The 24,600-nt window shown below is 40.2% G+C and overlaps 1 pseudogene; it reads right to left on the bottom strand.

Moving 5' to 3' along the window:
* Positions 1–2,851: 2,851 nt before the first annotated feature.
* LOC100612510 (sal-like protein 4) lies at positions 2,852–20,902 on the bottom strand (annotated as a pseudogene).
* Between the last annotated feature and the right edge of the window lie 3,698 nt (positions 20,903–24,600).

Here is a 24,600-nt window from a genome sequence, read left to right as displayed (position 1 = left end):
AGCAGAATGTTGCAAGTTCTTCTGAGTACCGAGCTGTAAGGTGCTCCTCTGCCAGAAGAGAAAATGTGATCTGCTGATATCACTTTGCCTGTGTTAAGCCATAGCTTTTTGACACAGTTGGAGATTCTAACCTGCCTATTTGGTCTTATTTTAATTTAATAGACAGAAATTATATCTGCATATACATGAGTTAAATTAAATTGAAGGTTTTAATGATTCAACCATTTGCTACATTCAGCCAATGCATCAGAGATAGACTCATAAGTCTCATAAGAAATAACAATTTATTATGGGTTATGATGACTACTGAGAACAAGTTATCATCCATCTTTTTGCATGGTGTATGCTTTTTGGTCTCTGGCTGAAATCTACAGTGAAATATATTCCCAGATTTTTCTTCCAGACAGGGAGACAAAACTTTTCACTCTCAATCATTATAACTCTTTCTTCCTGTGCACCAAGCCATTGGATTCTGGGAAAATTTATATTAGATAAAGTTTCTTGTTTGCTTAATGGCATTACAGCAAGTTTCTTGATTGACAAAATTTGTCCCGTTGCATGTGCCCAATAGCAATCAATAGTAAGTCTGTGCTAGGAAAAATCTGGCTTTCAAACATTGCACCCGATAGTCTAAATGAGTGCAGCCAAACTCATCAGAGCATGCATTCTTATTCTCTTATATCATAAATAAAGCAATTGGAACATTGCAAATCCCTCTGTCAGCCCATTGCTGCGGCAGATGTGGCTGAAAGACTTTTTTCACTGGGGGCAACTCTATAGTTTTACCTTTCAGCAGCATGAAAGTTGGTGACTGATTTGTGTGGTGTCAATGTGCAGATATGTGAGTGTGATTCAGTTGACTGCAGCTTTTAATTGTTTATGCTCTCTTCTTTGAGTGAATATAATTGCATATAATATAATGACCTAAAGTCCCTCTTATGAGAAAATTAATTTTTTTTAAGTCCAGGATGATTTAACTAGTGATAAAATTATCAGAAAGTGGTTGTCTGTAGGAGGAAAAATTAGACTGGAAAGGGGCACAAGGGGACTTCAGGGATGTAGGGCATGTTCTATATATTATCTTGTTACATGGGTGTATATGGTTCTCAAAACACATTAAACTAAACATGTAAGTGCATTTCATTGTAGAAAAAATTATACCTCATAAAAAAGAACCAAAATAAAATAATATATACACATAGAAAAATTAATATTTTTAGCTTTCTACAGTTGTTGCAGGAATTTGTCTATACTTTTCTAATTGCTAGAGCAGCTGTGGTCTGTCGTGATTATAGTCTACTCTGATAGCTCTCTGAGACTTGGAATCAACAAAGACTAGCTGGTCGTTAATATGCCCTGGGATGCTAAATATACACAAATGAAATGACCAAAGACAGTAAAATGCCCCAAAGCTCTGAGAATGAAGATTTATGGCTACACATAATAATACAAATACATCTCATAAAGTTATGATTGTGTAAAATTAGCTAGAAACCAGAGTACATACTAAATGATCCCATTTAATTAAAGTGCAAAACTAGTCTGTGCAGTTAGATGTCGGGATAATGGTTACTTGGGCTGGTAGAGACAGGAAGCAGGTACAAGAGTGGCCTGCCATGTGGGTAATGCCCTTTTTCTTGATATGGGTGCTGGTTACATGGGCTTTTCCAAACTGTGAAAACTTACCTAGCTCTACAATTGTGCAGGGGCACATTTCTTTCTATATAGGTTATTTTATTTTATTTTGGTTTCTTTTATATTGAAGAATGATTGACATAATAAAATGCACAGATACAATATATTCATTTCAATGAGTTTGAGAATTTTATACACCTGTGTAACTATCACCTAAAACAATATGTAGAACGTTTCCATGATCGCAGAAAAATCCCTTTGTGCCCCTTTTTAGTCAACTCCTCCTTCCCAGAGGAAACCACATTTTTACTTCTATCACCATAGTTTAGTTTTTGTTCTTGAATTTTATATAAAAGGTATCATGAAGTATTTTGGGGGAAGGACCTGGTTTCCATTGCTCAACATAAGGCTTTAGAGATCCATTAATATTGTTGTGTGTATCAGTCAGTAGTTCCTTTTTATCTCCTGTTGATGGACATTTAAATTGTTTCCAGTTACAACAAATATAAATGAGGTGCATACAAAATTTTTTGTATGGATCATTTATGGGCCTATGTTTTCACTTATCTTTGCTAAATATCTGTGAGTGTTCTTGCTGGGCCATTGCAAGACCCCAAAGTGATTGTGCTGTGCCATTTTACATTCTCACCAGCACTGCATGAACTGTCTAGTTGTTCCACATATTTGCCAATATTGGGGTTGTCAGATGGCTTGTTTTTAGTGCTTCTAGTGGGGATGAATGGCACCGGAATGTAGATTTTATTTGCATCCCCCTAATGACTTATGATGTTTAACATATTTTATGGATTTGTCTTAGTCTATTTGGGCCACTGTAACAAAATATCATAGATAGGTGGCTTATAAAAACAGAAACTCAAAGTTCTGGAGGAAGCATAGTCCAAGTTCAAGTTCCCAGAAGATTCAGTGCCTAGTGAGGGCCTGTTTTTGGGTTGGTAGTCATCTTTGCGGTGTCCTCACATTGCCAAAAAAGCAAGGAAGCTCTCTGTGACGTCTTTTATATGGACATTATTCTCATTACCTAATCACCTCTTAAAGGCCGCACCTCCAAATACAACCACACTGGTAATTCAGTTCTGTCATAAGTTTGTTTAATGTGGTTGCTGCCTTGGCGTCCATTTTCAGGCCTGACATAAGTCATACTTCATCTCCCTTGGCCTAGTTAGAACTTCCACTCCCTTTGTGGTTGTTCTTCATCTCACTGACCCAAAATCCAACACTTTCCACAGCTGCTAACCATGATAAATCTAACGGCCAACGCCAGAGTCGTGTACATAATTTCTCCCCTTTTTATGTGTTTTCTTTGAACTAGACAGTCCTCAATACCCATGGATAAGCCTAAGGGGTAATACCCATGAACCTTAATAAACGTATAATCCCACAGGCCTCTCTCTCCCTCTGTTTCTCTCTCTCTTCACCTACTGGTTGAGCTCCCTGCTGCCTCTGAACTTCCTATCAGCCTCCCACTGGCACCTATAACTTCTCTGGGACCTGTGAGAAATAAATTCCTTCTATTTTATGCCTTTACGCTTCACGTCCTTATATAGCATGTTGGGAGGAGGGCCTGGTTTCTATTCCTCAACATGAAGTTTTAAAGATCCATTCCATTTTACCTGACCCACCCACCTAAACCTAATTTTTCCCCTAGTCAAGGCTGTCCTAGGCAGTGGTTATCTTGGCTTATGGTCATTCTCAGGAGAGAGACTTCAAGTCCAAATTAAGAAGACACAACAAATTGGCCACGTGAGGTGGCTCAAACCTGTAATCCCAGCACTTTGGAAGGCTGAGGCAGGTGGATCATGAGGTCAGGAGATCGAGATCATCCTGGCCAACGTGATGAAACCGTCTCCACTAAAATACAAAAAATTAGCTGAGCATGGTGGCGCACACCTGTAGTCCCAGCTACTCGGAGGCTGAGGTAGGGGAATTGCTTGAACCCGGGAGGGTGAGGATGCAGTGAGCTGAGATCGCGTCACCGCACTCTAGCATGGCAGCAGAGCAAGACTCCGTCAAAAAAAAAAAGACATAAATTAAAATCACAACAGATTTCAACATATGAATTTGGGGGGACACAAACATTCAGTCTATAGCAGTACTCACTCGTTACACCATTTATGTATTTTATTATTGTGTAATTTTTAATTGTTAATTTATGGGAGGTTTTAAATATATTCTGGAAGTAATATTTTTTCAGCTGTATCTTCTTGAATATTTTTTCAGAATTTAGATTGCTAATTGACTTTCTTAGTACTGTCGTTGGATGAGCACCATTTTAAAATTGTATTCGTGTCCTATTTGTCAATCTTTCTTTTTGGTTAGCATATTTTGTATACATATTTTTAAATATACTGGTTAACCTATTCCCTATACATATGTTTGTTCTTCTCTCTCCAAAACTTACATATCTCAGCATGCATATTGTCTACAATTTCTATTAGATCCATTGGTATTTTATTATATTTATTTTAAAGTACATCCGATAAATCCAACACCTGGGTCATCTCTTTTTGGGTTTATTAACAGTTTTCTCTTTCGACCATGGGTTACATTTTTGTGTGTATGGTTGAATCTCCCAGTGATTCTTTGCACTTCTTGGATTTGGATAGACCATTTCTTCTAATTATTTTTAAACCTATTTTTTACTCATTTGTGGGTTTTTTAATTTCTTTTTTGCCCCCTTGAGGATGTGACTTTGATTATAGTTTATTATAATCTGGTTTGGCTCTGGGTGCTTTCAGAGATGGATTCTGTATGAGCTCCTTGGTTATAAAGAGCCCTTGTATGACAGCTTTCTTGGATGCTTGTTGTAGTAGCAATGTTCCCAGTATGTGAGCAGGTTCATTGTCTCCTGTGGGGCTTGAATGGCAGAGGCGTCTTGACGCTTGTCTCATTCTCCAGTGGTGTGCACCCTTTTATTTATTTACTTTTTTTCCCCAGTATTTTATTCACTGGGTGGAACAGTTCAGGCTTCAGACCAGTAAGAGATGTCCAAGGGGAACAAAAAAACAACTGTGGCTAAAGCAGATGGGTAAATGCAATATTTAGAGGTGGGCAGAGGTCCCAGCCTTGACAGAAGCAGCTGGGGGAACTCTCAGTGTAATGCACTGAGTCCTCTTCAAGGGGAAGGAGAGAGCCTCCTCAGCTACCCCGCCAGCCCAGCAGGAAAGTGATCCATCTCCCAGTCATACTGCTGGCCCAGTGTTCCAGCTATACAGATCATATAGGCACCGCTTCTCACCTGCAAGAGTGCTGATGTTCCATGTAGACAGGGATTGTGACTCTCCCCCTTGTGTAAGACTAAACCTGGAAGGCATTTTTCCTGTGGGGATGCAATTACCTTGAAGTGTTCCGGAAAGGTTGTCTATAGATGCACCCACACTGAGCTTCCGTGGGAGAAGTTCCAGCTGTGTCTGCAGTGGTGGATGAGGGGGAAAAAGAATTCTACTTTTCAAGACCCTTCACTAGCACCAGGGCTGACTGACTGTTTAGTTAGAGCCACAAGCTTTCCCTGCTGAGCCCAGCACTGCACCTGTGACTCTGTTGAAAGAAACTTCCCCAAAACAGAAAATTCTGGGACTCAAGACCGGCCATCTGGGTTCTTTTGTTCCACAGGGTGCTCCCTTGATGTAGTGCACCCCCTTTACCCCTAGAAGTAGGAGTCCCTGAGAGCCAGACTACTGTGAATGCTGCTACTCCTCTGGATCTGGCCACCCAGTGGGACTGATACCTCCAGGCTGGTGCTGCAGAATGTCTGCAAGGGATCTAGTGATATGACCTGTTCTCAAGTCTCCCAGAAGTGGCTACCAGCACCAGCTCTGATGGGAGTGGCAGGAGAGTGACTTAGACTCTGAGAGATTGCTTGGTTATGAATAGCTTTAGTGTGTTGGCTTCCTCAAATGCCAGTTTTACTAGTAAACGAACTGATCATGTGGACACACTGAGGACCTCCTGGTTAGCCAGGGTGCTGCAGGCAATGGTGATAGTTGAGATCACACTCAAGTTTCCTCTTTCTTGGTGCTGTTTTATTCTGTCTACAAATGCTGTGAAGGACTGTGTTGGTTGGCCTCCAGCCAGGAGATAGTGCTTGCAAAGGACTACCAACTGTGGTAATGATGGTCGGATTTGTGCTTGCCTTATGTTACTGGGAGAGGTACTTTGGTGTCTCAGGCAATGGGAAGGGCGATATAGCTCCCAAAAGACTCAGACCTTTGTGTTAAGCAACTGGAGCTGGTGGAGGGGCAAAGCTAGGCTGGGCTAGGTCAGGGAAGTCCGTGTTCTGCGTGCTGGCACAAGTGGAGGCACAAGCTGGCACAAGCAGAGGAGTACAGCTGCCTCTATTGCACAGAAGGCACTTCCCCATGTGGACTCTTCCACATAGGGAGTGGGGAGTAGCAGGCAGCAGTAAGCCTCACTCAGCCCCCACACACTTGGCAAGGCAGGTCTCACACCTGCAGTGTTTCACTATCAGCAGCTAGCTAGATTCCAAGCAGTCTGCACTCAGAACTCAAAGCTTCTCCAGGCCACAAGGCTTCCCCATAGAGACAGAAACTGTGGTTTTCAGGCCATGCCCCTCCTGATCCACCTGCAAGGCAGGGGCATTTAGCTCCTGTGCTCCTGGTTATAGTACACTTTCTGCTTGTCCCTGAGTTTGGGCTAAAGGGGTTTATCCCCACTTGAGATTATATTGCAAATCTCAGTTGGGAGCTTCTCTCAACCACCACCTGAGCTAGCTGGCAGATGTCTGCGAGGTCCCCTGTGAGGATCAGAAATGGCTTCTCTCTGTCCCCACTGGAGACTGGGAATGCATGCAAAGCACATCCCAATGCTGCTCCTTCTCATGTAACCCCTGCAGCTCACTAAATCAGCTCTAGGGCTTGGTAGGATTAAGTCTTTCCCCGTAGCCTGGATTGCCAGGTTCCCCAGTGGGCATGTATATCCCAGAAGCAGTTTCTAACCCTCTCACACTCTGGGGACTTAGAGTTTTCCAACTAGCTCACAGTGCAGGCTGCAACCTGCTGCTGCTTTTTGTTGTTGTTTCTTTGTTTGATATGGAGTCTTGCTCTGTCACCAGGCTGGAGTGCAGTGGCGCGATCTCAGCTCGCTGCAACCTCCACCTCCCGGGTTCAAGCAATTCTCCTGCCTCAGCCTCCCTAGTAGCTGGGACTACAAGCACGCACCACAACGCCCAGCTAATTTGTGTATTTTTAGTAGAGATGGGGTTTCACCATGTTGGCCAGGATGGTCTCGATCTCTTGATCTCATGATCCGCCCACCTCAGCCTCCCAAAGTGCTGGGATTACAGGCGTGAGCCGCTGTGCCCAGCCAACCTGCTGCTTCATTCAAAAGGTATGTGGTTTCTTTCCATTTTCTTGTTAAGTTCCTGTGTTGCTTCTTGGAAGAAAGTTCACAGTGTGAGTCTCTACACACTATTTTGTCTTCCCAAGTGGGAGAAGCATGTTGATGATGCCTCCAATCCACCATCTTGGAGAAAATAAAAACCAGAAAGAACCTTGACCCCGTTTTTAATAAAATAGCTTGAAGGGAAGGTAGATACCTAAGAAGAATGGAATAGGACTCTAAGAAGAAAGCACTAAACATTCATTTTTTATAGATTCACAGCAATAATTGGGGCAATGTTCAGTTATTACTCGCATCATTTTCTCCTTGGGTACAGATAATAATCCCAAATAATTCCAGGCACAACTTTTAAGTAGAAAAATCTGAGGCCTCCTCCTTGCACATGTCTTTATGGTTCTCATGGGACAGAGAACATCTGCCTAGAAAGTCCTCTCTACTCTCCTTTATTCCTTTATCTGAATCGGTTCTATTAAGTCCCCAAGACACAATCAGCATGCCATGTTATAAACATGATAGTGCATGTTAGAAACATTATCTAATGTGGCTCTTTTCAAATAATCTATGATAAAGAATCAGTGTTTTCACCAATTTATCGTGGACCACTACAGCTGTAAAATACAACACAAATAAATTACTTTGACTTTTGTTTCCTTGATAAATGTACACTGCTACAGAAATTGATCTTCAAATTAAAAAGCTGGACAAAATAAAGGAAATTTTCAGACCTTGAACTACAGATAATGCAGAGATAATGAAAATAAATGAAGTGAGTCCTAACATTGCTTCCACTTATTTCCTGGAGGCAGTTTCTAGGCAACAGCACAGGGAGGATTAACCACAACACAGCACAGCTGCCTCGTTGTGTTGAGGAATAGAATAGGAGATTGGGGATCCTAAAGCATCTAGAATGTATGAATAAGTGTACCAGAGAGGAGGGATTTGGGGAGAGAGAAAAAGAGAGAGAGACAAAGAGAAAGAGGGGGAGAGAGAGATTCAGAAGAGAACTCTGGCTCTGGAGGGGTCACTCTTTGTCTTTGGCTGATCTGTACATACATGAGAGGCAACTCAGGCAAAGAGAAGCAACAGGCCAAATAATTTCCAGAGTTCACATAGTGCTGGGCATAGTTTGTATTACTAGGATCCAGGATTCAAGAGACATTGTAATGCACGGGGCAGGCACTAGAATCCTCAGAAAGGTGATAAATTAGTAGTGAGTTTAATTAGTCCCAGAATAGAGGCTGTTCAGATAAAAATTAAAAGAAGTCTCAAAAAATCAAAATGATAAGCAAATTATTTAATGATCAGTACAATGTCCAATGGTGTTTAAAGTAATATAACAAAATTGTGCATCCAACAATGTAAAATACATAATATCTAGCACCCAATCAAAATTATCAAGCTGGTGAAGAACCAGGAAAATAAAGTCTATAATCAGGAGAAAGATAAACAGAAACGGAATTTAAAATGACACAGATTATGTAATTATTATAAAAGGACTTTAAAACAGTGCATATACACTACATACATACAATAAAAATGAATTCAAAGATGTAAAAAAATATAGAAACGTAAGGAGGAGAAAAATGGAAGGCATAAAAAGATCCAAGTGGAACTTGTAGAAATAAAAAACAATTAAATAAATAAAATGAAAAATAAATTGGACAAGATTAACAGCAGATTAGAAATCACAGGGGAAAAAGCTTAGAGAACTTGAAGAAAAATCAGTAGAAATGATCTAAACTGAAGCAAAGAAAAAATATATATATATATTTTTAATTATACTTCAAGTTTTAGGGTACATGTGCACATTGTGCAGGTTAGTTGCATATGTATACATGCGCCATGCTGGTGCGCTGCACCCACTAACTCGTCATCTAGCATTAGGTATATCTCCCAATGCTATCCCTCCCCCCTCCCCCCTCCCCACCACAGTCCCCAGAGTGTGATATTCCCCTTCCTGTGTCCATGTGATCCCATTGTTCAATTCCCACCTATGAGTGAGAATATGCGGTGTTTGGTTTTTTGTTCTTGCGATAGTTTACTGAGAATGATGGTTTCCAATTTCATCCATGTCCCTACAAAGGACATGAACTCATCATTTTTTATGGCTGCATAGTATTCCATGGTGTATATGTGCCACATTTTCTTAATCCAGTCTATCATTGTTGGACATTTGGGTTGGTTCCAAGTCTTTGCTATTGTGAATAATGCCGCAATAAACATACGTGTGCATGTGTCTTTATAGCAGCATGATTTATAGTCCTTTGGGTATATACCCAGTAATGGGATGGCTGGGTCAAATGGTATTTCTAGCTCTAGATCCCTGAGGAATCGCCACACTGACTTCCACAATGGTTGAACTAGTTTTTTTAAAAAAAGAAATAGTGCTCCTGAACTCTACAAAATCAAATAATCTAAAATAGGTGTAACTGAGGCCTCAGAAGAAGAGAGGGAGAGAAAGAAAGATACTTAAAGAAATAATGGCTGAAAGTTTTTCATAGATACAGAGAAGAAATATAGAGAAAATTACCCCAAGGCTCATTGTAATCAAATTTCTGAGAACCAGTAATAAAAAGGAAAATTTTAACAGCAGTTGGGGTGACAGGATAGAAAAATGAGGAAAGACACTTTAGGTATGGGGAGTCAAAGCTAAGAATAACAGCCAGCTTTTCCTCAGAAACAATGTATGTCAGAACCAAACTTTAAAGTGCTAAAAAAAAAACTTTAAAAGATAATTTTTTAAAGGAAAAACCATAAAACTGCATTGTGGGGCTTTTAACTTATGTAGAATAAAAATGTGTTGACAACAATAGCACAAAGAATGGAGGTGAAATGCTGTCAATTTATTACACTGTGTGTGAAGTGGTAAAGTATTATTCAAAGTCATATTGTGATAAATTGAATTTGTAGCCTGTAAACCATCAGTTCTCAAACTTGTTGGTCTCAGGATCCCTTTATAGTTTCACTGAGAGATTCCAAGAAGACTCTAAAGAGGTTTTGTTTATGTGGCATAGAGATAGAGGTAGAGATATATTCCATTAACCATCAGAGTGATGACCTTATCACATATCATGTAGACTGGAAACCTTGCATATACACCTGCGAGACTTTGAAAGTAAAAAAGGCAAATAATGTCTTATTATCATTATAAAAATAGTTTTGGAATGCCAGACTCCCTAAAAGGTCTGTCTAGGGTTCCCTGGATCATACTTGGATGACAGCAGCCTTACACCTTTAGCCTTATGATAAATAGGTAACCTTACTTTAGTGACTTGGTTTTCGAAACACCATCTTTTTACTTTTTGTTTCTTTTATAATGCCAGGTTTAGATGCTTACTATTACACACTTCTCTTCATCACAGAGGCATTTATTTTATTATAGCTGTCTCCTGTTTATTTGTTTTATTAGGGATTTCAGGAATCTCAGTTAAAGGTTCTGTTTGCTCGACATCTGTTGGCCTGTTTGTCTAGCGCTTTTAAAATTATTTGTGCTAATGAAACAAGACCAGCAGAATTCATAGCTCATAATTGCTCTAGGATTGGATTTACTTTATGCAAGTTATGGTTGTATTATAGTAAGAAGTTAAAGCATACTTCTCTGCCTACATAAACCATTTTAAAGCATTGGGACTTTTTTACTGAGGACCACTATATTATTTTTTTTACACGGGCTCTGATTGGAAGTGCTGTCAGTATAGTAACAATAGCTATGGCAAAAATAAAGTGAACATAAAAATAATCTTCAAATAATAAATATTTATCCTAAATGAATTTTCTCACCAATTAAAATTACCTACACACTTCAACTCTTAGTAAAATTATGGTCTTGAGTACAGTTACATGCTGACAAGATTCTCTGGCTAGACAGCTCACCTAGCCACTCTTAAATGTTTATGCATGCTCAGGAATCCCTAAGCTCAAGTACTCATTCCAGAAATTCAGACTTACATGACGTGTAAAGCTCTGCAAAAAACCACATAAACCAAAACAAAACATGATTCCTGCCTCAAATTGCTTTCACTTGAGTGAAGATCAGATAGTAAAGCAAATTCTATTTGCTCTCTATGCTCCCGTTAGCCCAGACACAGGCATTTGGAATGAAGGGTCAGACTAGAAGTAGACACTGGATGCATTTAGCACTAGGCAAATAAAGACTGTGTGAATACCTTCTTTACAATATTCAGATTTATTTTGGTCCCTCTATCTCCCTCTTCTTTTCTTAGTCTTCATATCTACCTGTTTAACTTCCAGTGCTCAGATGTCTAACACCTGAGTTTGTGGAAGTCACGAATGTTAGGGTAGAAGGTAGCATTTACCTTCAGTTTGGGGTGTCCAGACATCCACCTAGTTTGTTCCCCATTCTTTCAATTTCATCACATTAGTTCTGTGGTTAGCTTCCAGAAAGATTTAGTATAATATAGCCTTTGGAATAAAGAAAATTAAGTTTTATATTAATATAGTTTAAATTCTGTTAAACTGGGCTTCAAAATCAAAAAGTTCTCCATTTTGCTTACTAGTTAAATTATTTGAGGAGTGGTTTCTGGAATTTGATCAATTTGAAACTTATTTCATTGTGATTCATTTGTAGTTCTTGAAGCCCATTGTCATTACCTCTGACAGCCTTCTTTGAAACTTTTCAATATGGAGCCTAGGATATAAAGGTAAAATTAAGGCTGCCCTGACCTTTAAAAGATTATTTTTCTTGTCTCTTTCTTACTTCCAAAAGCAGTTTTTTTGGAGATGCAGTGATTGTTTTTTTCTACAATTCAGTTTTTGCTACAGTAGTCCCATAGAGCCGAGGTGGTACAGCTTTGTCAGTCCTTGAGCTTGCTGGGAACAATATTGAAATAAAATCACTCAGCTCTACATAGCTCCATAAATGTCTTGTCCAGTATTATGAGACATACAAACGTGTAAGAACATTTAGAAAAAAAATGTATATTTGGGAGGAGATAACGTATATACTCATAATAAGGTAATTTGGTATAGACAGCTTGGGTGAGAAGAGTGAGCTTTACCCTTGGCTGAGCACACTGGCTTAGGCCCCTTCACTTCTCTGAATCTCAGTTTTTAAGCTACAAAATGAGATTAATTCTTTGTACCTTGCCTTGTTCACAATGTTATTATAAAGAGTGAATGAGATAATGCTTATAAAAGTGCACTGTAAAATTAAGTGAACTATATTTTAAAAACATACATAAAATATGTAAAAATACATTTCAAAAATATTTTTTGAAAAAAAGATTTTTTGAAATATATTTTTTAAAAATTTGGGGTAATTTATCAGAAGGAAGAGATCACTGTGAGCTGGGGTGACCAGAAAATTCTTCACAAGGTAATAATGGTCTGAGATAGTCTCTAGGATCAGGAGAAAGAATGATGGTAAGCATTCAGACAGGTGTAATCATGGGAGCAAAGGACTATGAGCAGAGCTGTTAATGGAGGACAGTAAATGTTTCCCAGCCTCATTCACAAGTTAGACTTAATCTGATGAAGCAGAAAGTTCATGACTACTGTAGAGGCCATCGAGAGACACACCATGAGTTTTAATTAACCTTACTCCTACAGGAAAAGGAGGGTCATTGAAGGTTGTTAAACAGAGGACTGATGTGATTGATGCTGTGTTTCTTAAAAGAATAAGTCATTTGTAGGGTATGGGAGCGGATTATGGGGAGGGAATGCTAGAAGGAGGGAGGCCAGTTAAAAGCCTGTTACAGAAAACCATGTGTAACATACTTGTATTAGACCATTCTCACATTGCTATAAAGAACTATTTGAGATTGGGTATTATGAAGAAAAGATGTTTAATAGACTCACAGTTCTGTAGGCTATACTGGAGGCATGGCTGGGAGGCCTCAGGAAACTAAGAAATTCATGGCAGAAGGTGAAGGAGAAGCAAGTACATTTTCACATGCCCAGCAGGAGAGAGAGAGAGAGAGAGAGAGAGAGAGCAAAGGGGGAGGTGCCACACACCTTCAAACAACCAGATCTCTTGAGAACTCTATCACGAGAGAGCACTAGGGGGTCGGTGCTAAACCGTTAGAAGCCACCTCCATGATCCAATCACCTCCCGCCAGACCCCTCCTCCAACACTAGGAATTACAATTCAACATTAGATTTGAGTGGAGACAAAGAGAAAAACCACATCAATACCAAAGGTCTAAACTCAAAGCAGTAATTAGCAAGCTACACGGGGAAGTTCAAGTCCATCTAATAACATACTAGATCCTAGGACCTGGGACCAGAGCATCTGTTTAAACATGTAGCTCAGTCCTTTATTGAGAATACAATTATGAAGCATGTTTTAAATGAAGGCTAATGTGAAGGGCAGTGGGGCTATGAAGATGGATTGAATAAGAAGTATGTTCTCAAAATTTAGTCAATGGGATGGATAAGGTTTCTTTTAAAAACTTTTGAAGTATAATATAGATTCAGAACAGTGCACAAAACTTAAATGTAGAGCTTGGTGAATTTTCACGAAGTGAAATCGCCTATGTAACCAGCACCCAAATTGAGAAACAGCATTGCCAACATCCAGAAGCCTCCCTTGTACTCTTTCTGAGTCACTATCTCCTTGTAAATATAGCCCCTATCTTCACTCTCCTGACTTACAACTTCATAGCTTAGTCTTGCCTTTTCTTGAATTTCTTTTGCTTTCATTTTTCACTCAGTAATATTTGTGTGATTCAATCTGCCTTGAGCATATGGCAAGTTTATTCATTCTCATTGCTGGGTAGCATTTCATTATCGTACTTTATTTATCTTTGAAACTGCTGATGTGCATCTGAGTTGCTTTCCAGTTTTAGGATATTATAATCACTGATGTAATACATGTTCTTATTCTTGTACATGTTTTACAAATGAATATATGTAACTTCTTATTGGGCATATAGGTAGAAATGGAATTTCTGCATCACAGGGAATGCCCCTGTTCAGCTGTAGTAAATATTGCCAAATGTTTTTGAAATTGTACCAGTTGACATTCCTTCCAGCCGAATATGTGAATTTCTGTTGCTCCATGTTCTTGTCAATATTTTGTGTAGTCTTTTTCACTTTAGACATTCTGATCATGGTATAGTTATAGATATGAATTTTCAGAGACAAAATGCAACATATCAAGTGGCAAGTAGCAACAAAGGTTAAAGAGTGATTGAGAAGTTTAGAGAAGGAAAGATTACACACGTTGTATCTTTACATCAGGACAGCTATGTCTTGTGAGATAAGAATGGTGACTATACATTATCCAGGACCACTGGGCATTTTAATAGTTGTTCTTATAAATTATGAAATGAGAATAATTCAATGTCTAGACCACATCTTCCAGACTATCAACCAGCAAAACAGATGTCTTTTCTCACCTACTGTGTTCCCCACTTTCCTTTCCGAAAGTACAGTCATAGGAGGTTGAGACAGAAGTTTAGCCTGTGGAGATGGAGAAAGGACATTTTGTGCAATGGGGACAATTTAAGCAGAGACATAGATCTGTGACCAGACACAGTGGAATCCATATTACTGTTAACAAGCAGAAGAGTGAGGAGGTGTCTGCGCTTTGGGGGTGGATGAAACCTTCTCCTAGCTTCCTGGAGAAGGTTATAAATCTCCTCTTAAATCTCTTTTTTGTATGACAGCTTGCATTTAAACTGAATACAGGATGAGAATATCTTCTTTGTCAATAATTACCTCATCTTACAAAATACATTAATTCAGCAATCAATAATATCTCAAATACATTTTAAAGTGTTTATGTACTCTTAGAGTAAGAGGGGAAAATCTCCATAACCTATATTTATTGCTTCACAAGTCATCTTTTAGGTGTATAGTTGCTCAAGGGAAAAATGCCATTTCTTTGTTGGCTTTTATCTTGATGTGTGGGACTTCACAGGGTTGTTTATTTCAACAGTGTGAAAGACTGAAATCAAATTGGTTTGAAGGCTGATGTGAATATTGATTACATCTTAGAGCATTTCTTCTTTGGTCTGTTGGCAAATATGAGAAAATATACCTTAAATTACCTAGTTAGGGGAATTAAAGCAGCCCTGCCTGCCCCCTAAAAACACTTTTATGTTAAACATCTGTCATGTGCTGCTTCTCCGACAGGGCCTGGGCCTTAGCAGCAGGGTAGGTACTGGTGGTGGAGCAGCTGCAAATGGGGATTTAGGGACATGTTGGGGTGATTTTCAAGCAGCGCCAAGATGTCCTTTCCTTATCAATGAGTTTTGGCTCTTTCCTTTGAAAAACGTGTCAAGGAGCAGTGTGGTGTTATGAAACTAGCACATGATTGAAAATCTGATTTAGGCCCTGAACAAATTCCACCCTTTCCATTAACATTGGCTGTCACAGATTGAGTCTCTACTGCGTCGACATGCCATGCTATGTACCGTGGGAAAACTGTCTGTATAAAATCATGTATAGTTTAATTTAAACATATAGGTGTATGTAAATATGTATAATTTTAATTCTCAACTCGACTTCACGAGGTAAATTCTATTATCACCATTTAATGGATGAGGAAACTGAGACATCAACAGGTTAAAGAATCAAAAGTCATGCTGCAATGGAGATGACAGGATTTGAATCTAGCCAATTTCTATTTTTAATTTTTTTAAGGAAAATTTCTCAAGCATATAGAAAAGTATACAGTATGGAACAATGAAACCCCATGTACCCATCACCCATGTTCATCAAATATTGATTCTTGGTCAATCTTGTTTTATTTATGCCCCAATTACATTTATGCATTCATTTATTTTTTAAAGCCATTCATATATTTTTAAAATATCATATTATTTTGCTTTTGCTTATTTTAGTACTATCACTAAATTTTGACTTTTTTAAAACACAACCAAATTGGTAAATGTGTTTACATTTTCAATTATTTTACAGCTTATCTGATTCAGAATTCACCTAAGAGTCACATATTGTGATTTGTGGACATGTTTTCCAAAGAGAAAACATTCAAAATTTATTTTCCAACAGACAGACAGCATTAGCAGCACAGCTGTAGGAGTTTCTCCAAAGATCATACATTCACAAGGCATTATTAGCTCAACAGTGAAAAAGCCACTGGTGTGGTCTCTGTAACAATATCCGCTTCGCAGTATAAGCAGATACCATTATTGTGTTCACTTACAATTCCAGAAGGAAAGGCACAAATGGCAAAAAAAAAAAAAGGCCTAAAATCAGGTGCAATAACCAAGAGGCAAAACATTAGCTAACAGTCTTGATCTACATTTCATTCAGGGCCTTCCACATAGAAGGGATAGACTTCTCCCAGAAGTTAGGGTTTTTCTTTCTCTTTTCTTGTTAAACCATTAGAGAGATGTTTCATTTGCTCAATATTATTACATATACAAAAGGAGATTACAAATAAAGGAATCACAAAACACCTTGAACATCCAACTCTTTCCACCAATACACTGACTTTTAGGTTTAAGACAGAACCTGGGAATACTTCAGTAGTCTTAAAATAGGAAAATAGAGACTATGGCTAAAAAACAAATAAATAAATAAGGGAGATAAATAAAAGCTTTCCTACCCAGGACTCACCTGTTCCAACTTCATAGCCTTCATAAAATCCTCAAGAAAAAATAATCTTCCTAAGTTGCACCAAATAAATTAAACAAAACAAAAAAATAGTGTGTGAACCTATGGCAGGAAACACACCCTTCCATGAGTTTCTTCTCAAGAATGAAAACCCGGTTTTTCAATAGGGTAGGCACTGGCAAACTAAATTAAGTCACCTGAGATTCCCCATTCAGGTGTCCACCTCAGGTTCAGGAAGAAAAAGGCATTTGGGAAGTATGAGGAGGACATTGGCACTCTTGCGGTTCTGACTGAACTGCATTTGAATAAACAGCAACACACACAATGAATCCCTAAGCACTAACATAAGTCCATCTGAGGGCATCCTACTTAAGGTTCTAAGGTTGAAGCAATTTTATAATTGTACAACCTTAGTTTTTTGTTCTTTTAAAAGTATATTTTTAGAAAGAAAAAGAAAGATGTTAACAGGATTGGGGGAATATAAAACAGTTCCCTAAATAGATGACAGATCTTGTCCGTTTACCTGCATACGGTTACCAATACCCTTCACCCCAATTAGGCTAAGTAGTTGTCTCTTCCACTGTGGTTCAATAAGTTCCAATGATTCCACCTTGAAATAGATAATGGTCTTAGAAAAAGTCACTGTAGGTTTTACGAAAGTCCTATGTATATAGTTTGTCACAAGTAACAAGGCTACTTTGCAAAACCTGCTGCTTAAAAAAAAAAAAATCCAGTGTATATTTGTTTTGGTATAATTTTTTATTCATTTTTTTCATTTTCATTTCAATCGTGCTTGAGGTGGTGGTCACAACCTTCATAAACGTCATTTGCATACCAGTAAGAAAAAGAAGGCTGAGCGCGGGTGGCTCACACCTGTAACTCCAGCACTTTGGGAGGCCGAGGTGGGTGGATCACGAGGTCAGGAATTCGAGATCAGCCTGGCCAACATGATGAAACCCTGTCTCTACTAAAAATACAAAAATTAGCTGCATGCAGTGGCACATGCCTGTAGTCCCAGCTACTCAGGAGGCTGAAGCAGAAGAATTGCTTGAACCTGGGAGGTGGAGATTGCAGTGAGCTGAGATCACGCCACTGCACTCCAGCCTCCAGAGCAAGACTCCATCTCGAAAAAAATAAAAATAAAAAAGAAAGAAAACAGGAGGAGATGGGCCTTTACAAAAAAAAAAAAAAAGGCAGATTCTAGAGATTTAACTCTGTCTGCATTTATCCTTCCATGCAAGTTAAGCTAAGCTGGAAAAAAAAAAAAAGAAAAAGAAAAAGAAAAGAAAAAAAAAGACTGCAACCTTGTTTTCTTCCAGGAAGTAAAGGAACTGGTGTTTGGGAATGCTGTCAATAGCACCTGGTTTTTCCACAACCGCAATGACACCTGATTGGGAGCCATCATCTTGGAGATGGTGGTGTTATTCATGATGGAGACAGCCTCCAGGGAAACCAGGAGGGTAGGAATACAGCTACGCTGGATCAGAGAGAGCTCACTGGTTTTCACTGCCAGACCACAGTCAAGTGTGGGGGTATACTGATTCCTTACAACAGTGTCCACATTCACCAAAGGGGCTGGGATTTCCTTAGGAAACATTTCTGAGACTCTTTTTCCTTTTGTACCTAACAGAGACATGGTGTTCTCCAGGACCAGCTTCCTCCCATGGTGTGCTGAGTTATTGTTCACCCCATGTGTCATATAGTAGACCCTCAAGTTGCCTTTGGTGGTAAAAGCTGTCCCACAAATGTTGCATACAAAAGGCTTCTCTCCAGTGTGAGTCTGTCTGTGAATCTTAAAAGACTAGTGGACAGGAAGTTCTTCCCACACTGGGTGCAGCCGTGTTGCTTGACCTGTCAGTGTAGCTGGGCCTCTAACAAAGGGGTCATCCCTGGAGACAAGATTGAGGGTCCTACAAATATACCTGGAACTTCAAGTTTGACATAGGTTGGCTGGGCTCAGATAAACGTTGAAGAGAGCCTGCTCCGACCTTCCATCCCTGCATCTGTTCTCAAAGCTCTCTGATTTGCCCCCAGCATCAGGAGACATTGACTTGATGATTTGTGCCTCACTATTGGCCAGAGAGTACCTGGAAGGACCTAGTTTCCATGGTGTCTGGACTTTGGTTCTCACACTCCTAGTCTCATTTCAGTGAGGATGAGTGGTTGGTCAAGCCATTGCTCTCCACTGAACCATTTTTCAGCTGCTCTGGCACTGCAGGCCAAAAGGGATAGGACCCACTCCCCCTACCTGGGGCATCTAAGGAAGCCGTCATGGAAAGAGGTACGGGGATCTTTGAGGAGCTGCTTGGGCCCTCCTGGGAGCTGACTTCTACATCGGTGCTTTTGGGGACATCATCATAGCAGATGGCACTTGTACTGCCATCCTCACTGACCATCATTGGATCAGGATCATAAGGTCACAGGGATCCTCTGGCAAGGGAATATTGGGAATCTGACTGCCCGTGTGCATCCGAATATACTGTTGCAATATCACGGCATTGGTAACTCTGGCAGATGAGGCATGAATGCTGCCTCTTTATGGGTGTGTTGGTTCAGTGAACCCCAAGGTGCATCTGCAAGTTGCCTTTGGTAGAAAAAGCTCAGCCACAAATCTTATACTGGAATAGTCTCTCCCTGGTGTGTGGGTGCATGTGCAGTAATACATTTTGAGAGAGCTTAGGAATCAGTAGAAAATGAAGCCAGTGGCGGCATTGTGGATGTTCTCAAACAGCTACAGCAATTTTAGGGTCTCTGGTCCTGGCCGGGGGTCCCACTCACTTAGAAGCCACCAATACTTGGTGAATTATTGTTTGTCCTTACCTCAAGGAGTGTAGGCCTGCCCTCACTTTCTGCAGAAGGACTGGGCTACAGGTAATTGGGCAACAGGCCATCCATGAGGTTCTTCGGGTTAGTCTCTGAAGAGAGATTCTGAGGTAGCCTTAGAGAGGAAGTTACAAGAACAAGTTTGCTGTTTAAAGAGAGACTCGATTCATTGATGGGGGCAGGTACAGAGTGCATATGGGTTGCCATTGCCTGTTGCCATTTTTTCCTGGAACTCAGCAAACAACTGGGGGTTCACCTTCTCTTGGAGATGTTTGTGAAACTGTACCCTGAGGTTTCCCTTGGTGGTGAAGTGATGACTACAGACATAGCACACGAAGGGTCTCTCTCCAGTGTGGGAGCAGAGGTGGATCCATGAGAAGCTATCAGTCCCAAAAACCTTGCTAGAGTACTTACACTTGTGCTTGGAGATGTTCCATAGCCTTCCTTTCCCTTTCTTGGACGGGTCTAATGCCATAGTGGAGAAAGTACCCTGGAAGAGCACCAAGCCCAGAGCCTGAGGGAGCAAAGCACTCAGTATGGGAGACATGATGTTTTCCCAAACAGGGAAAGGGAAGAGAGTACCCTTTCCCCATCTGGCTTCAGAGCAAAAGGCATCAGTCCTGGGGCAGAGTGCTGAAGGTAGAAGGGATGTTGGTGTGCAGTATCTTGGCTTGTTTCAAGGCATCCAGAGACAGACCTTGGCTTCCAGCCTTCTGGCTAAGCAAAACCACAGCTGCAGAAACCTGCTGGGACATGTGGCTGCTCAAAGTCTTCTGGGTGTCAGCCCCTGCCCTGCCACAGTGGAGGACGTGGGAGGCCCACATGTTTATCTCAATGTAGATCTGCTTGGTGAGCTGGATCTGCTGTAGCTGCTGTTGCAGATACAAGATCTGCTCGAGGACCCATGGGATGCTGTGGGCACTGGGCACAGACTGGCAGTGCACCTGCACTCCACTGATTCACTGCCACCTTGGTGCCCCAGAGAGCCTGCATGGGCACATTAGTGTTGGCTACTTTGCCTGTGGGTAAATAGCCTATGTCCTTAGGTGTGGGTGGCAGGGCCATCTCTGTCTGTAAGTGCACTACAGACTCCACACCCAGCTTCTCTTTCATGTCCCCTGAGCTGCCACTGTTCTCCTTGTGGCCATCTTTATTACTTGGACTGGGTGGCTGGTATGGCTCAGTCCGGCTCCAGAGAGCTGTCATGGCCTCTCACTGTCATTCCTGAAGAGGACAGGGGGATTTTCAGTGCAATTTTTCTTATGTTCCAAGAACTCAGAGATGCTAAATAACTCTGCACAGTATTTCTCACAGGTGTCCGTCTCCTCCTGATGAAGCCATTTTACCACGTGGCTTTGTCCTCATTCGCTTCATCATCATTCCCTTGGTGATCCATTGGAGCACCCCGGGCCCCCACCACTGGTGCCATTCAGGCTGCATCTGCGAACTCTGGATTCAGTTGCTGCTCACCCTGGTCCTCCTCCAAGTTGGCATGCTGAGGTTTCGTCTGCTTGCACTTCTACATGGTGCGAGCATGGGGCACTGGGAAAGCCACAGTTCTGGTTGATATGTTTTTTAAAGGCTCTTCTAATCCATAGATCCCCTTACTCATTCTTTGTAGTTTATTGTGGGAAGAAAAAAAGACCCAGGGTGTTTGTCTTGCAGAGTTTTTCACACTATAGATTTTGCTTACTGTATATTTGTGATGGGTTTAATATGTTCTGCTGTCCTTTGTACTTACTATAAATTGGCGATTGGGTCTAGAGGGCAGTATTTTGTTTAATACAGTGAACAGAAAACAAAGCTATTTTTCACTAATGTGGGAAATCTATTGGATTGAGTTACTATTTCAAGTCCACCTAATTTTTCCCTCTGTTTGGAAATTCTGAAAGAGACTGGAGGTTGTGTAATAACGATGGTGGGAAACATCAAGAATTCCACTCTACTTCTGGGAGAGTACACATTTGACAATTTACTGTTCACTCCCAAGGGTGTCCAATTCTGATGGGGAAATTTCCTCTTTTCCAAAGAAAAGGAAACTTTAATTATGAAATCAGGTGGAAAGGCTCCTAATGCTACCATTTGGGGTTGGAGCAGCACTGAGCTGTTGAACTTGTGTCTTATTGTGTCGTAGAAGATGGAAATGAGGGCAAACACACAAAGGATGTAGATGGTAAGCAGGTTGTACTAGGGGTCAGGCAGAAGGCAACTACTACATGTAATAAAGAGGGATAAGAAGTAAGGTTCAGAGATTCTTTGTATCACACATAATATGTGCCTAATATATGCTTTCATTCTTTTAAAAAAAAATGCTTATGACAATGGATCATGTCCAGAAGTTATGTAAGCCAAGTGATTAAGGACCCTGGACAGCTCATTAGCTTAACCAGCTCTCTCTGTGTGTGATATGCTTTATTTGAACTCAGTCTAACTTTAGCCCAGGGATACTGGAACAATTCTGCAGTGAAGACATCCATCGTATGCAAGATCAGAGGCTCTGAGATGTGGGGTATGAGGGTGACTAATTTCAGGGAACACCTGAAGAGGTTCCCTGATGAGGATCATTAGGAAATAGCAGGGGCTGGAGCCTAATGGTCATTATCATTGACTTTATTCACAGAGGCTGGAATAAGCCTCAGCTGCCTTGCAGACTGTGATGGCTTCATCTCCCCAGCCCCTCATCCAGAAGCTTCCTGTATAAAAGCTCTTGTGCATTGGCCTGTCTACATCTAACAGCTTGTAGCCTGACTTTGACAGGACTCAGGAACAAACAACACAGCTTCAATCTCTGGATAACCTTTCAGGACACCCACTCTGCTTAGGAGAAGAATGGGAGGGTTTACTGCATCATTTTTGTTTATCGTCTGATGCGAAGGCCCAGTGCCTAGTGACACATTATCAGGCCTGTACCTTTTTAAACACTTGGACAACCACACTCATTTCATTCTACTCTAGGCACCTATGAGCATTTGCATTTGCTACTTAGCTCTAGACAGAACTCTAATATTGAAGGAACTTTTCCCAGTTACGATGTTCTTAGTTCCTTTAGGAACAGATGAATTATATTAATTTTACAAGGGACAACCAGAATTACTAGAAAATCTGTCTCTCAACCTGCCTTAGAACTTAACTGGAGGAGCTGTGTCCTCTGGAGTTTCAGCCAGCTAGTCCAAGTTCAGTGTGACCTCATGCTTGTCAAATAGGAATCTTCTAATTTTTCTCATTCTCTCATGCTGAGGAAAGAAAGTGTGTCTAATGCCTTGTGAAAGAAACAAAAACTTCGAATTCAAATAAAAATATTTACTTTTGAATTAGTACCTGTTCTGTGCTTTCCTCCTTCTTTCTTCCTTCCTTCATCTCTCCTTCTCTATCCCTCATTCTGCCTTCCTCCTCTCCCCTTCCTCCTTCTCCTCCTCATCCTTCTTTCTTCTCTCCTCTCCCTCCCTCTCGCCTTCTTCCTCTCCCTCTTCCTCTGCTGCCCGGCTACACAGAATAGTAGCTTCTGTGTATGGAAAGCAGATGACCTCCCAAGCCACTCTCCTCTCTGCCTGCTTCCTTTGGCTTCTTGTTATTACTGTTACATTATCATGCAACATGTGGAACAGTATGAATATGTCTATAACAACTAATTGTCCTTTCCCAAAAAAGAAGGGCAGCTAGTAAGTGTTAGGAACTCAAAAAGGCAGTGGACTATGTGCTCTTGTGAGGCTTGTAAAATTTTGGAAAATATTATTCAGTAGCAACTGCCTAATTAAATCTCTACATTTTACAAATGAGAGAACAGGTTCAGGGGAGTTATAACTTTCTTAAGGTCACATAGGTTGTTTGTGTAAAACTTTAGTTCCCTCTGCCTACCATTCTATAGTGGATATAGCCCCCTAGAACATGACCTCCATAAAGGCAGGAGCCATGTCTGTCTTATTAACTAATGTTTCTCCAATGCTTACTATAGCTACAAATGTCTCCTGAATTAAGAATAAACTATACTTAAGGTTCTCAAGCTGGGACACACCCATGATACATGAAATCATGGGGGGAAAACCAGGTATAGTTTCATGAAATGGTAATTCAGATTTGTTTGTCTTGCAGATTAGTTTGTCTTGTAACTAATAATTTAAATTTTTACTTTTAAATTAATTCATACTGTGAAATGAATGGTAAATTTGCATAAATTTTAAAAATAAAATACATATACATCAAAACCATTATGTGTCCAAACAGAACTTTTGACTTCTACCCCAGGGAGTGTAGTGTTTCCCAGCTCTTCCCATGTTTATAGGTAAGCTAGAAATCTGGTTTTTAATGTGATGTCTGTTTTCTTTTAATGTTAAAAACTCAGGTTTCTAAAAACTTGTGTGGAGCAAAAGAAATAAAAATCCTTGTTCCTGAGCGCCTGTCGTAACATCCAAGGAGAAATATGTGTTTAGACAGGAAGTAGACACTGGACACACCATGTGGGTTCTGGTTGCCATGGCAGCTGTAATTCTGGCCCTAACCACTTCTCAGCTTCAAACTGGCCAGAACTCAAAGGGGAAAGGGTGAAGGCAAGATATTCAATCCGTTAGGACAAATTCCCACCTTAGACATCTCTCTTAGTAGGCAGCCTCTAAATGACAGCAAAATATTTAGATACTTTTAAAATATCATAATCATGTCACAGAAAGAGAGGAGCCAGAGAAAGGAAATTTGAGAAACATTTCGCATCTATTCTGATATACAAGAGGTTGCTGGCATGATTATGGAAAGAAGTTTAAATTTAATTTTTTTACCTCATTGAGTATTGATACCATTCTTAAGAAAAATCAATGAAAGGCATTTCTATTACTCTTGGATTAAAGCATTCTACATAGTAATTAATGCATAAATGTATAAGTGATTCTAAAAACTTAACAGCTTATGAATGGAATCATCCATTTGGTCTGAAGATAATTGGATAGTTTCCCACCCTCAATAAAACCAACACAAGATTAATATATTTTGTTATTGCACTTTTTGTTGCATAATTCTATATGTGATATAAAAATATGTGCTATACATTCTGTCTTAATCTATTCTAAAGAATAGAAGATACACATGCTTCTAATAAATGTTATATCTAGACATTGTACATGAATTGAACTCAGGTTTCCTTGCCAAACCACCTGTGCTGACACAGACCCTCCTTGCTTCTTCCTGTCTGTGACGGAGTCTCTCCCCAGGAGCCCTGCCTCTTGTTGAGGTTTT

Source organism: Pan troglodytes, chromosome 15 (genome assembly GCF_028858775.2).
Source record: "Pan troglodytes isolate AG18354 chromosome 15, NHGRI_mPanTro3-v2.0_pri, whole genome shotgun sequence".
Classification (NCBI taxonomy): domain Eukaryota; kingdom Metazoa; phylum Chordata; class Mammalia; order Primates; family Hominidae; genus Pan; species Pan troglodytes.
The sequence above is the reverse complement of the archived record's forward strand: the minus strand, read 5'-3'. Positions and strand labels throughout refer to the sequence as shown.